Source organism: Myotis davidii, unplaced genomic scaffold, assembly GCF_000327345.1.
Source record: "Myotis davidii unplaced genomic scaffold, ASM32734v1 scaffold80, whole genome shotgun sequence".
NCBI classification, from domain to species: Eukaryota; Metazoa; Chordata; class Mammalia; order Chiroptera; family Vespertilionidae; genus Myotis; species Myotis davidii.
Genome location: NW_006292686.1, coordinates 1325409 through 1339242, shown reverse-complemented (window position 1 = coordinate 1339242; position 13834 = coordinate 1325409). Strand labels below are relative to the sequence as shown.

The 13834-nt window shown below is 42.1% G+C and overlaps 1 pseudogene; it reads right to left on the bottom strand.

Moving 5' to 3' along the window:
• Nucleotides 1–4404: 4404 nt before the first annotated feature.
• The window catches only part of LOC102768639, a 19283-nt pseudogene continuing 9853 nt past the window's right edge, over nucleotides 4405–13834 (bottom strand).

Sequence of the window (13834 nt, the reverse complement as noted above, 5' to 3'; positions counted from 1 at the left end):
TTTATCTTCTATAATTGAAACTTTGTTGCTTTATGCAGAGGCAACAGCCGGCCAGGGCAGGCAGGAAGCTTGGCTTCCTCCATCGCTGGGGCAACTAAGCCTCCTGCTTGTTCCAGCTCCATGTCTGCTGGGCCGCCATCTTGGTTGGGTTAATTTGCATATAGTTGATCTGATTGGCTTATGGGCGTGGTTTGTGAGTGTGGTAGAGGTATGGTCAATTTGCATGTTTCTATTTTATTAGATAAGATGTTATATTTCCATGTAATTTGATAATCACACAAGATTAAACATCAGTTCCTGAAGTTACCTTTCAGTTACCTTAGCTTTCCACTCTATCCTCAGATGAGGGCCTTTTTGGCCTCTAATCATAGATTGTCTTATAATTAGAAGCCCCTCTCTCTGGACCTTTCTTTGTATTGGCTCTCTTAACTTCATCCCACAGCTACTGCTTCATATCAAGTCCTCATCATTTCTTTTCTGCCCTCCCACAGTCATCTTCTAATCGTGTTTCTGCCTCCAGTTTTGCTCTCCTCCTGTCTTCCACAGAGTAGATAAAGTGATCTTTCTGAAGCAAAATATGATTATGCTTTTGCCCTACATAAGCTCTCCAGTAGTTCTCAGTTGCATTCAGGCTCAAATCCAGTCTCTTTAGCTTGGCACATAAGGTCCTCTATGGTAACCCAGGGGTGGGCAAACTTTTTGACTCGAGGGCCACAATGGGTTCTTAAACTGGACCGGAGGGCCGGAACAAAAGCATGGATGGAGTGTTTGTGTGAACTAATATAAATTCAAAGTAAACATCATTACATAAAAGGGTACAGTCTTTTTTTTTTTTTAGTTTTATTCATTTCAAATGGGCCGGATCTGGCCCATGGGCCATAACTTGCCCATGGCTGGTCTAACCCTTTCTTTCCTATCCAATCTGCTCAGTCACTGCTGCTTGTCACCATACACACCAACCCTATATAATCATTTGAAATTTTCTAAATGTGCTATGTTATTTTTATGCTTTCTTGTGATTTCCCATGCAGTTCCCCCTACCTGAAATCTTCCCAATGACTCCTTTCCTCCTCCTTACTTCATTTCCCACTACCAGCTCAAGCTCCATCTCCTGCCCTGTCAACCTGATACTTCCTCCCATGTTTCCACACCATACCCTTTGATGCAATAGCACTTATAACATTTCACTAGTTCCTTCTTGCATGTTCTTTGAATTGACTAGAACTCTTTTAGTGCAGGGATTGTCTCATATTTATTTTGGTATCCCCAAGCACCTATGCCATAATAGGTACTAAATGGGAGTGAATATTAGACTGGCTTGTATACTTAGGACCAAAAGTACCCTTTCTGGAGTAATTACTAACACAAGATACAGCAGCTGCTGCTGCCCCTGTCCTGCCCCAGGCAGTGGACATCTACATATATAAAAGGCTAAGCTACCTGCCAACCAGCTGCCTGGCTGGTAGCTATAATGTGCAATGATCACCAGGGGGCAGATGCTCAACACAGGAGCTGCCAAGCGACTGCAACTTTGCAGAGTGCCCTCTCGCACTCCAGGACCCCTCGGGGGTTGTCGGACTGCCGGTTTTGGCCTGATCCCCGCAGGCCAGGATGAGGGACCCCACTTGCCAGAGGGACCCAGCTCACTCCACAGGCGCCCTTGGAGCCCCAGTGCCACCCCAGGTGTGGCCGGCTGGAGAAATACCATGAGAGGTTGGCTCCAGGGCGTGCCAGTCCTCCCCCGCTGGCCACCTTCTAATTAATTTACTTTCAATGTGCACGAATCCATGCACCAGGATCTAGTGTATTCATAAATACCATGGCCTATTTGTGACATAGCTCTGTGAGGGAGAGGACAAAGGTCTTTACTCTATGTGCCCCATTGAGACCCAACTGTTGCAATAGTTACAAGGACACCTTAATACTACCAACTCTTGGTTATATTGTGCTGGTGAGTCACTTCATGGACTATTTAGATTCTTACTTCTATTCCTTTTCCTTCATTCTGCCAGCTGGCAACCAAACCAAAAAGATGAAACGCAACCAGCTTTGTTCCTTATCATGTCCCTTAAATGGAGAAAGGTTAAAACAAACAAAATATGATTAAAATATAGTATTGGTATTATTTGTTACGTCCATCTATCCCATAGGCTTTCCTTGTACTACTTTTCATATGTAATCAGGAACGAGCTATTTATGGAATAAGAATTCCATATGTAATCAAGAATCTCTGTTCTGTCACTGAATGCCTATCTTTCCTGAAAACTTAACATTTTTTCCCTTTCATTTTTAGATGTCAGATATTTCAGAAGGAAATGGAAATGATTTAGATTAAACAGGACTGAAGAGTAAACATTAATCATTTTTGTCAACCACTCCAGGAGCAGTCACTACTAAGCATAGTACCCCGATCAATCCATACAAATGATACATTAAAATTGTATAAATGGTGAAATTTTACATTCTAAAAAAATGTGATTATTTTCTAATTTCGTCCTGTAAACAATCAAATATATTCTACTTTAATAAAAACAGATTAATACAATGGCTGATTTTCCAAATATCTATTTTCATTTTCACAGAATATCACTCCAATGTTATCAGGTCTTTAGTGACACATAAAAGTAGTCATGTATCTTATTTCAACTTTTTCCCCCCTGAAGGACATCCTTTTTCTTTCCAGGCCCCAGGCTCTTCCTACTGCCAACTAAAGTTAAAAGGACACTTATTTGAAATTCTTTGGAATTAAACCATAGATGAAAAGAGAGGACTTATCTTTTGAGACCGAATGCTATGATTTCCTCCTTAACAATTAGTTTTGAATTTAAACAATGGAACCAGAGATAGCAGATTTTGTGATATGTATCAGAAAGATAAGTGAACATAGAATATACTTTGTTCTTTAGGTAAATCCCAGAGCTAGGATAGAGGTGTAACTGTTGAATCAAAAATATATCTTGAGCCCTGGCTGGTGTGGCTCAGTTGGTTGGACATCATCCCATGCATCGAAAGATTGCTGGTTTGATTCCTGGTCAGGGCACATGCCTAGGTTTTGAGCTCAATGCCTAGTAAGGTGCATGCAGAGGCAGCCAATCGATGTTCTGCTCTCACATTGATGTTTCTCTCCCTCTTCCTTCCTCTCTCTGTAAAAATCAACTTGAGTGAAAAGAGAAGGAATTATTTTATCTCATTGAAATTAGTTTTGCACTTCAATTAACCAGGTAAGCTCAAGAGGAAAATATATATCTGGCCCTGTAGGAGGTGCTGAATAAAGAAAAGCTGTTATTATTGTTATTTGGGGGAGGGGGAGATTCTTTAGGAAAGGTCTTATATGAATTTTGAAATATAAAATTTGTTAATTTTTCAAATTCAAAAAGTTGCCATCAAATTTAAGAAACCATCAGAAATGCACAGAGAGTTCATAAGCATGACTGTTTAGTTTCAGAAAATCAAACATGGACAACTTTGGAAGTGACTCAAGTTTCACAAAGATATTATTATCATTATCATCATCATCATCATCATGTTTCATGGTATCCTCTAGGGAAAATTAAAATATTATAGAAGGACAGATGTTAAGATGAAGACGGCTAGACCCGGAACGGTCAACACAGAGCGGCTGGCAGACCCCTTGGTAGAGTCTTGATATCTCAAAGGCATAGTCTCTCTAAGATGATTTATCAGACGCCTCTTTATTCTTGTTCTGCATGTGTTCAGGTGCCTAACAGATATTTTTCTCCTGTTAGGAAGCCTGGAAAGAAAACAAAAAAAGGTGCCAAAGAAAAAGCATCAAATAAAAACAAAGATGAAATAGAAAAAATAAAGTCATACCCCTTTATGGAAGGCAAATCTGAGGATGATGTCTACTTAAAACACTTATATCCAAGGCAGATATAGAAGATAAAGAAATTTATTAATTTACTTAAGAAATTTCAAATTCTGGACTTGATGAATCCAAAGCAAGGTGTTTATCTTTTTAAAAAATATATATTTGTTTATTGATTTCAGAAAGGAAGGGAGAGGGAGAGAGAAACACCAATGATGAGAGAGAATCATTGATTGGCTGCCTCCTGCCTGCGCCCCACAGGGGATCAAGCCCACAACTGGGGCATGTGCCTTGACTAGCAATTGAACCCTGACCTCCTAGTTCATAGGCTGATGCTCAACCACTGAGCCACACTGGTCAGGCAGCAAGGTGTTTATCTTGATGTAACACTGGATATGGCACTGAGGAAGAAGAAAAAGTGGAACCATTTGCTAGTGTTCTTAGTTTGCCACACCCATTCATTTCAGAAATCAGTAAAGTTACTGTATTTTTTTTGGGGGGGGGGAGTGGCCTCAGTGTATTTAGGTTCAGCTTCTACACTGCAAAACAATTTCTTCTAGTGAAGAGTTCTTGACTTGCACTGATCACAGGTGGCCAGAGGGCACCAGAGCAGTCTATTAGTTTTTCAGAATGCTGTCGTAGACCTGATAGATGTACTGAGAGACTTCAGGAGCTCTACACTTCAGCGACAGCGTATAATTGGGGTTTCCATGCTGGATACGTAGCTCAGCCAAGATCCAAATGCCATTAGTGAGCTTCAGAGATTGGTACAGCATGTCCTGCCCTTCCACATTCCTCTTGGCAATAGTATAAACGTTGTTGTTTTGCAACTTGCTGGAAACAGTGTCAGCATTTAAATGACATTCCTTAATCTGAAACTGAAGTTCATTTTCACTGGGAATACCCTTCCATGTTGCAAGAAAGACCTGGCACTCCATTTTGCCACCTTCTACAAAAAGCACATTGAGTGGGATGAGGCAGCTGATGTAGAAGACATCAATATTGTTTTACACAGCTACCTGTAGGTTATTCAGAGGTTCCATCTTCATGACTGGACCCAAGGTTTTGAGAGGCAGGGAGACATCAATGCTCTGATTTGGCATCAGTGGTGTATGGATGGCCAGAGGAGTGCTGGGGATGACGCCAAAGCTATTCTTGTTAAACTGGATTGCAAAGTCTGTCATATGCTGCGGAGCTTTGTTGGTGAAGTTCATTTCCATATAGATGTGCCCCTGACAATGAGTAAATGTTCCAGAAATCTCCAAGCCTTTGGCCTTTACTTCAGGCAGCCAGATAGCCTTAGGAGCCACATATCCACCATGTACCATGCCTATCCCCGTAGAGAATTCAAATAGATCATTCAGACAACTGCTGACCACAGCAAGAGTAGGTGAAGGAGCAAAGGTTGCAGGCACTGATGATGGAATGAAGGATTGTCCCACCAGACTATCTAGTCCTCCTCCCAAGAGATCCACTGCTCCCACCTGCATGGAGATTACCTGTGGCACATTGACTGGTGGACCGAGATCAAGGTCACCTTGAGAGGGAATAACCTGAGTCTGTTCCAGGTTGGTGGCAGTGGTGGTGCCAACAGGGCTGTCACCTGCATCAGTGCTCCTATGATGTATTGGCAAGTGTTTGCAATGGATTCCATGACTTCCTTCCACAAAAGCATTGGGAGGCATGTGGTACACAGAGGCCAAAGAACCAATGTGGCAGATTAGCTCATCCAGCAGAGTTGGCTCAGTAAGATCTGTCTCCTCAGAGATCGGTGGCTTCTCAGACAAGACTACTTCTTTGGCTGTGACAGGGTCAGTTGAGAGAAGCCACCAATAAATATAGAACCTATCTCGAAGGTCGGGGTTATCAGAATCCTGTGTTGCCAAACTCAAGACCTGCTGTATCAGCTCCTATGTTTCTGATGGTTTCTTAAGAAATAGCTTCATTATGGCAGTGAGCAGAGTGAGCTGCACTTGGGTGCTCTCATCATGAAAACCCTCCAGGAAGCTCTCTAGTAATTCATCTGCATTGTCAATTCATTCAGCATATTCGCCCACAATCCAAATCATAGCTGCTCACGCATCTGGCTCATCCAGCGAGTCAAAGTTCTCACACAGAGTGGCAATGATGCTTTCATACTTGTTGGGATACTTGCAGAAGATGTCCCTGATGACAACTATTGCCTCTTGGACCACATAATTTACTTTGGTTTGGATGAGATCAAGCACTGTGCTCACACAACGTTCTGCAGATTGCTCCACCTTGATGGCACACCGTCCAATGGCCCGCACAGCTTTGTGAACAAAGTCAGCATCCACCTCCATGGCATATTCCTTCAGCTCTGCCAGAACCTGAGCAATACTGGCTTGAGATGCCAAACGAATCATGATGTCCAGCTTCTCTAGTTTAACATAGATGGGATCATTATACTTCACAAAGAAGACTTTGATTTCCTGCTTCAAGATTTCAGGCCTTTTCTGAACAATTAGGTTGATGTTCCTCAGGGCGACATACTGCACCTCTGGCTCCCCAGACAGCAAAGTGACAAGTGGAAGGGCCAACTTCTTTAGCAGCATATTATAGTAGTCAGAGTCCTTGGGCAACAACTCTAGAAATTTCATTAGGACTTTTACTGCTGAAAGCACCACTGCTGAGTTGGCATGAGATAGCCGGGGAGTTACCCGCTCACAGATGCTCTGAGCCTCCCGGTCATCTTTAGGGTTATAATTGGACAGGCAATCCAGGATGAAAATCTGGCCCCATTCAGTACACTCATTCAGGGTTGTCTGCAGCTTATTAATGTTCTGTGGGTTCAGATCGAGTAAGTTGCTGTTTGGATGAGATTCACTGATTTCAGATAATGCTGCTACAGCATTAGCCACCACCATTGGATTTGAATCTGCTATGAGATCCCGCAGAGAATCCAGAAATCCCTGATCTTCCACCATTTGGGCATTGATATCATGGAGTTTTGCCATGCAGACTGCTGCTGTTTTCCAACATAGGGATCTTCATCCTTCAAGCACTTTCGGAGGGGCTCACAGAGATATTATGTGATCTTGCCCACTCGGATACATCCCGTGGTTCTAACTGCCAAGGCCCGAATCAGAGGATTGGAATCTTCACAGTCCTTCACAAAGCTGTTGACAGCCATAATGGCCATGTCTGGCTGACTCTTGTCATAGTTCATCAAGTAGAGATACACCAGCTTCTTTAGTTCCAGGTTGTCAGTCTGCATACAGTTCACTACATCTGGAAAGAGAGAGCTAACATCCTTCCCCACAGTCATAGCAGCAATCACTTTCTTCACAGCCTCCTTCCGCTTTTCTTCCTTTTCATTGTTGAGTTCAGCCTTTAATTCAAAGATTTCTCCTTTTTTATTGGTTGTGAAGTACTTGGGGTCAGTTATGGTGTTGGCTCTTTAATGTGCACTGGAGGCAAGGGCGGGGGCAGCGGCGACAGCGGCTGGAGAGCCAGTAAAGTTACTGTATTTACAGGGAATGCATCAGAGATTAAAATAGCAGGGGGAAAATGAAGCTGCATTTGCAGGAGGAACTAATGTGATTCAGAAGGTTTTGGATGATGAAATTCAATCAGACTTTTATGTAGCTGTTCCAGAAATAATGCCCAAGCTTAATCCATTAAAAAAGAAACTGAAAAAAGATTTCCAAAACTTGGAATTCCATTGGATGTGACATCCCCCCGGATGCTATTTAAAACTGGACATGAAATTAAGGTAGATTGAAGAAAGGGAGAACTTTCTGGAGACCAAAGTAGCAACACTAGATATGTCAAGTGACCAGGCAGCTGCCAATCTGCAAGCTGTTATCAATGAAATGTAGGCACAGAGACCACTGAATTTGGGTGAGTGGGTAGCAGGGCTAGACTTTCCTATAGCCCTGTAGTTTTCCTTCCTACTTTGACAAGGGAAGGTTTGTTATTAAAGATGAAGCCATTGTTGCCTAAAGAAGTAGAAACCAAAGAAAACAACAGGGAAGCTGCCTGAAAGAGTTGTACAGTAAAACCTCGATATAATGGACTAATTTGGGTGAGAGGGTGTCCGTTAAAGTTCATTATATAATAAAGTAGGTTTTCCAAATGTGTATGTTAAAAAATTGACAAATTAATTAGTTTACCTGTTTTTACTTAAGTAGGCACGTTTGTGTAATTAAAATTAAGTATGTATGAAAAGTTTAATTTCACAGAAAAGTTTTCTACATGTATTACTGTGATTTTAAATTTATACTGAATAGATCTAGTAAATTCGTGCATTTACCAGTCACCGCGAGTAAACAAATGCACATGGCTGGGGTGTGGCTTAGTGCAGAGGGAACATTGGCCTGTATACATTAAAACTGCTGCAGAAGGTTGAGCCACCAAGCCACGGGACAACAGAATCAATAGCCCTGCACAATGCGGTGTGATCACGTGCTAGTCATTCACCGAACATTGTTTACAAAGTGGTGTCTCTTGGATTTAAATACGTAGACTATAGTTGTAGATATATATGTATTTATGTCGGCAAAATTACTAGTGTTTTTCCCCCAACATACAGCCTATTTGCTAAAATTTGTTAAAAATAACAGTGAATTAATAACCAAAAAACACCTGTTAATTTAACTATAAGAAAATCTTGGTTAAAAACATTTTCAGATTAATAGGGTATTAATTTTCATATATGACATGTGGAAATTTTGTCTGTTAAACCCAAAGTCTGTTAAATCGAGGGTTTACTGTATTGTGAAATAATTTTTAGTAAATGAAGAAGCAATGGAGAAAATTATAAAACTGTATAATTTCTTTTTTTTTTTTTTTTTTTTTTTTTTTTAACTGTATAATTTCTTTAAAAAAAAAAAAGAAAAAGATGGCTAATGCAGCACCTGGAACCTGCACACCAATGTGATGAAACAGTTGGAATGAAAAGATTAACACAGGTTATCTACATACAGGACTATGTGCCTAAGTACTACATTTTCCATGTGTCTATTACACATTTATGATCTTTTACCTACAGGTTGTCTCAACATGAATGTGCCTCCTTTGGTGCATGGTTCAAGGATGCAGAGTCAAATTCAATAAACATTTAGTGACTGTCAATAAACTATGTGACAGCTTCTGTGTTAGATGCCAAGGGTACAAAGAAAAATCAAGCAAAGATCACCAAGGACTACATAATCTGTCGGGAAAGATAGATAAATCAACTCTGTTCTAAAATGGTGTCGGTATAATGGCCCCAGGTGCTCTAAAAGCATAGATGAAATGGCCCTGGACTGTGTGAGAAAACCTCAGGGAAGATTTTACAGAAAGACTGTCACCTGAGCCAGATCAGCATAGCTGCCTGAATATTCCTTAGATAGAAGAGGAAAGCAAGAGCACACTCAGAGCACAGAGGCCTGAGACACCCTGCTACAATCCCTGGACCACAAGTACTGTCTAACACCCATGTTCTTCCTAGGACAGGAGATAAGATGATCATGTTATATACATACTAAGAAATTTCGACTTCATCATTATGAGAAGCTCTGAAGGATTTTATTTTATTTATTTTATTTTGATTTTTATTTTTACTTATTTATTTTTTTTCTCTTTTTTCTCTCTGAAGGATTTTAAGTACAGGAGTGATATGATTAGACATGCATTTTTGAAAGATCACCCTAATAATGATATAAAGGGTAGGTTGATGGTGGGTGATGCTAGAATCAGAAGTACCAGTTAAGGTGCTGCTGTAGTGCTCCAGGCAAGAAAAACTGAGTCCAGGAGCTAAAATAGTGGCAGTGGAAATAATGAGAAAAATATGAATGCAAAGTGATTTCAAAGGTAAAATGAAAATGATAGTGATTTCAAAGGTAAAATGAAAATGATTTGGGAATTGGTTAGCTCTGGGAGTGGAGAGAGAGGAGTCTGGGAAGCCTAGCAGGGTTCTAGCTGGGTGGTGGGCATCTTTACTGAAGGAGAGAATACAAGAGGGACAGAGGAAGATATGCTACAAAGAAAGGTAGGTGGCATGTAAGGCTGCTGTGAAACGTTGGGGAGATATTTCGTAAGTACTTAAACATGTTGAGAAGGATCCAATGGTCTGGGAAGGGACTGAAGATAAAGGAGAAATCAGGCAAAATTGACGAATCAAGTTCTCAGAGGAGGAAAGAGGGATTAGGCTCAGCATAGGAGCGGGGACACATCTTCCCCTGAGGCTGAAGAAAGGAGATCAGGACAGGCCGTTGGGCAGCTGGGAGCTGGGATGTAAGTGGAGGGAGCTCACTTTCTTCTGGATGTAGGCGGCTTGAGGGGTGAGGCAAAGGTTTGAAGTAGCCTCAACTTCTGCCTTCACAGAGCAAAGCTTTGGTTTTCTCACAGGATACTACAAGGAGTTACAGTGTCTTCCCCACCTCACAAGTTCTGTATTTTTATTCACTTTCTTTCCTTCCCTCTCGTCCCTTGTTCCCTCAATTCTGACCCAAAGCATATTCTGGAGGACCTTGTCCATCAATAATTTTTACTCTCTTACACCTTCAGTTTATGACTCTTTACTGAATTCTTACCCAGCCTAAATTCTTACTGAACCCTCTTCTCCTCTAAAACTGTCATGGGTCCTCTCTCTTCACTCCCCATTATACCTTCTGAAAGATTGCTCTTACAGTTTACAAAGCACTTTCACATAATTATCTTCATCAAGTGGCTAGCTCAACTCACAGCGTTTCTGATAAACATGTTTCACAGTGACAGTCTCAATAGGCCACTCTCATTTTTAAAGGCTGTATAACAGTTCACAGAATACATATTATATTAATTATATTTTATGGATAGGGTTTCAAGTTCTCACTTCGTAGTCCTGCCATACATGCTCTGGCCCCAGGCTTCTTGTATGCCTTGGCCCATACTGTATCCTTTTCTGAGAATGCTCTTCTCTGTCCTAACTTAACTAAACTTCCTCCCTTCTCCAGTTCCACCACCCAGTTCCTCAATTTAAAACATTTGTATCCTTCAAGGCCTAATTTAAATGTCATCTTCGCCAAAACCGGTTTGGCTCAGTGGATAGAGCGTCAGCCTGCGGACTGAGGGGTCCCGGGTTCGATTCCGGTCAAGGGCATGTACCTTGGTTGCGGGTGCACCCCCAGTGGGGAGTGTGCAGGAGGCAGCTGGTCGATGTTTCTCTCTCATCGATGTTTCTAACTGTCTATCTCTCTCCTTTCCTCTCTGTAAAAACTCAATAAAATATATTTTTAAAAAAATGTCATCTTCATTTTTATCTGAAAGTAACACCTATCTCCTCTCTTACATCTCTGACTTTCTAATGGTACTTAGCATACTCTTCCCTAAAGTATAGAACTTGGGAGATAGTATACTACAGCAAATAGCACTCAATATGGCATCATGAGATTTAAGTTCAAGGCCTGGCTCCTTCATACTAGCTGAGTTCATAGAAATACTATTTTAAGAGCAATTATAGGACTGTGTTACTGTCAATGTAAATATTTTTATGTCTCTCTTTAATAGATTATAACATTTGCCTATAAAGACACAACTCAGTGTGAGTCAGTGGCATAGATAGTCAAATCTAGCAGATCCAGTCTGAAATATACAAAGGACTCTGGGAGTTAATATGAATTCGTGATTGTATCTCTTTCAGGGGTAAGTTGTGAAACTGGATGAAGATCTTCCTGTATTTAGCAAGGCCAAGCTTGCATGAAAAACTTTTTTTTTTAAATTTAGCATGACATGCTGAAAATACAGTTGAGGATTCTTATAGTAAACGAGGCCAAGGTCAAAAGATGTTCCGAAAAGGGAATCTTCAAGCCCTGACTGGTTTGGCTCAGTGGATAGAGTGTCGGCCTGTGGACTGAAGAGTCCTGGGTTCGATTCCGGTCAAGGGCATGTACCTTGGTTGCAGGCACATACCCAGTAGGGAGTGTGCAGGAGGCAGCTGATCAATATTTCTCTCTCATCGATGTTTCTAACTCTCTATCCCTCTCCCTTACTCTCTGTAGAAAATCAATAAAATATATTTTATAAAAAAAATTTAAAAAAAAGGGAATCTTCAAGATCTCATCATTGAAATGGTGAAATTACTCCACTGATGCATTCCTGTGCTTCAGTTTGGACTAGAGAATTTGAACATCCCTAATCAGAGAGCTTTGGTGCTAGAAGAATGGTGTTTAGGCAAACTCACTTCTTTCCCTGCGGTGTTTCTCCTTCACTGTCACTCTCTTACCACGTTCACAACACTTGACATCACATTCATGGTGGGGGGAGGGGGGATCTTCCCCCACCAAGCAATTCTGTCACATCAGCTGGCTGTCCTACAATGTAATTGACTCCTAACACTATCTACCCGAAGGAATGCCAGATCCCACAGATCAAGCTCAGTGCCACAAGGCTGTCCTCACCAAACTTCAACCACCGATCCCAAGCCTAGGCTGTCTCTGTGCTTCTGACTGATGGACTATAAATCAGAGGTTCCCAACAGCCCCCTCTTCAGGTTTGCTCATTTTGCTACAGTGGTTCCCAGAACTCAGGGAAACACTTATGTTCACCAGTTTAGTAAAGAAAACAGAGGAGCAACCAAATGAGGAGATACACAGGGTGAGGTCTGGGAGGGACCTGGGCACAGGAGCTTCTGTCCCCATGGTGTTGGGGTGCAGTACTGTCCCAGTACTTGGATGTGTTTATCAATCTAGCAGCTCTCCGGATCCCATACCATTGAGGTTTTATGGAGGCTTTATCACATAGGCCTGGTTGATTATTAACTCCATTTCCAGTTCCTCTCCCCTTTCTGGAGAATGGAGTGTGGGGCTGAAAAGTCCAAGTTTCTAATCATGGTTCGATCTTTCTGATAAGCTGCCCCCATCCAGGAGCCCACCCAGAGTCACCTCAGTAGAACAAGAGTTGCTCCTAGTGCTCTCACCACTTAGCAATTTCCAAGGATTTCAGGAGCTCTGCGCCAGGAACTGGGGCAGAGACCAATATGTATATTTTCTATTCTCATACAAATAGGTTTAAAAACTACAGTATATAAACACATGAGGAATTACTATAATTGATAGATCTTTTTATATACTCATCTCTTTATCAAGGGATGATTTATATACCATAAAATTCACCTATTATAAGTGTACAAGTCAATGATTTCAGCAAATTTATAGTCATACTAGAGGCCCAGTGCACGAAATTCATGCACTGGGGGTTGTGACCCTCAGCGCCCCCAGCCCCCCTCACAGTCTGGGAGCACTCAGGGGATGTCCTTTGACGGCTTAGGCCCAGTCCACATGGGCCTAAGCTGTCAGTAGGCCTCCCTTTGCAGGAGGCAACCTGGCTGATCAGGGGAAGGCACTGCCCCCATCACTCCCCTGCTGCTGCCACTGCTGGCCACCGCAGCTGCCAAGGTGTTTTCATTAACACGGACTCCAGTCTGTTCACTACAAAAAAACCGACAACTTTCTTTAGGCATTTTCAAGATGTCCCTTTCAGAAGATATGACATTTCTTTCTTTCTTTCTTTTTTATACTCACCTGAGGATATTTTTTCATTGATTTTTAGAGAGTGTGGAAGAGAGAGGGAAAGGCAGAGAGAAACATCGATATGAGAGGGACATTTCGATTGGTTGTCTCCTGCATGAGCCCTAACTTGGGCCCCAGCCAGGGAGGAGCCTGCAACCTAGGTACATGCTCTTGACCAGAATTGAACATAGACCCTGTGGTCAGCAGGCTGAGGCTCTATCCACTGAGCCAAACCAGCTAGGGCAGGATATGACATTTCTTAGCCCCTCTAGCAGCGGACCTTCATTTTTTCCTCCAGGAATGAGGTGGAAAAACCCTAGATCACCTTCTTGGATTTTTATTCGACAAGTTACCAAGAACATTGTGAGTGGCGTACTGGGAGCTTAGCCAATGAGCAGTCAGAAATGGCGTTTCCTCTGCAGCTCAGGCGCAGAGGTGGGACTGCTGGCGAGGCCCTGCCTTCGGCCGCGAGCGGGCCCTTTCCCTCTCCCTCTTCCTCTCCCTCTCCCTCCTA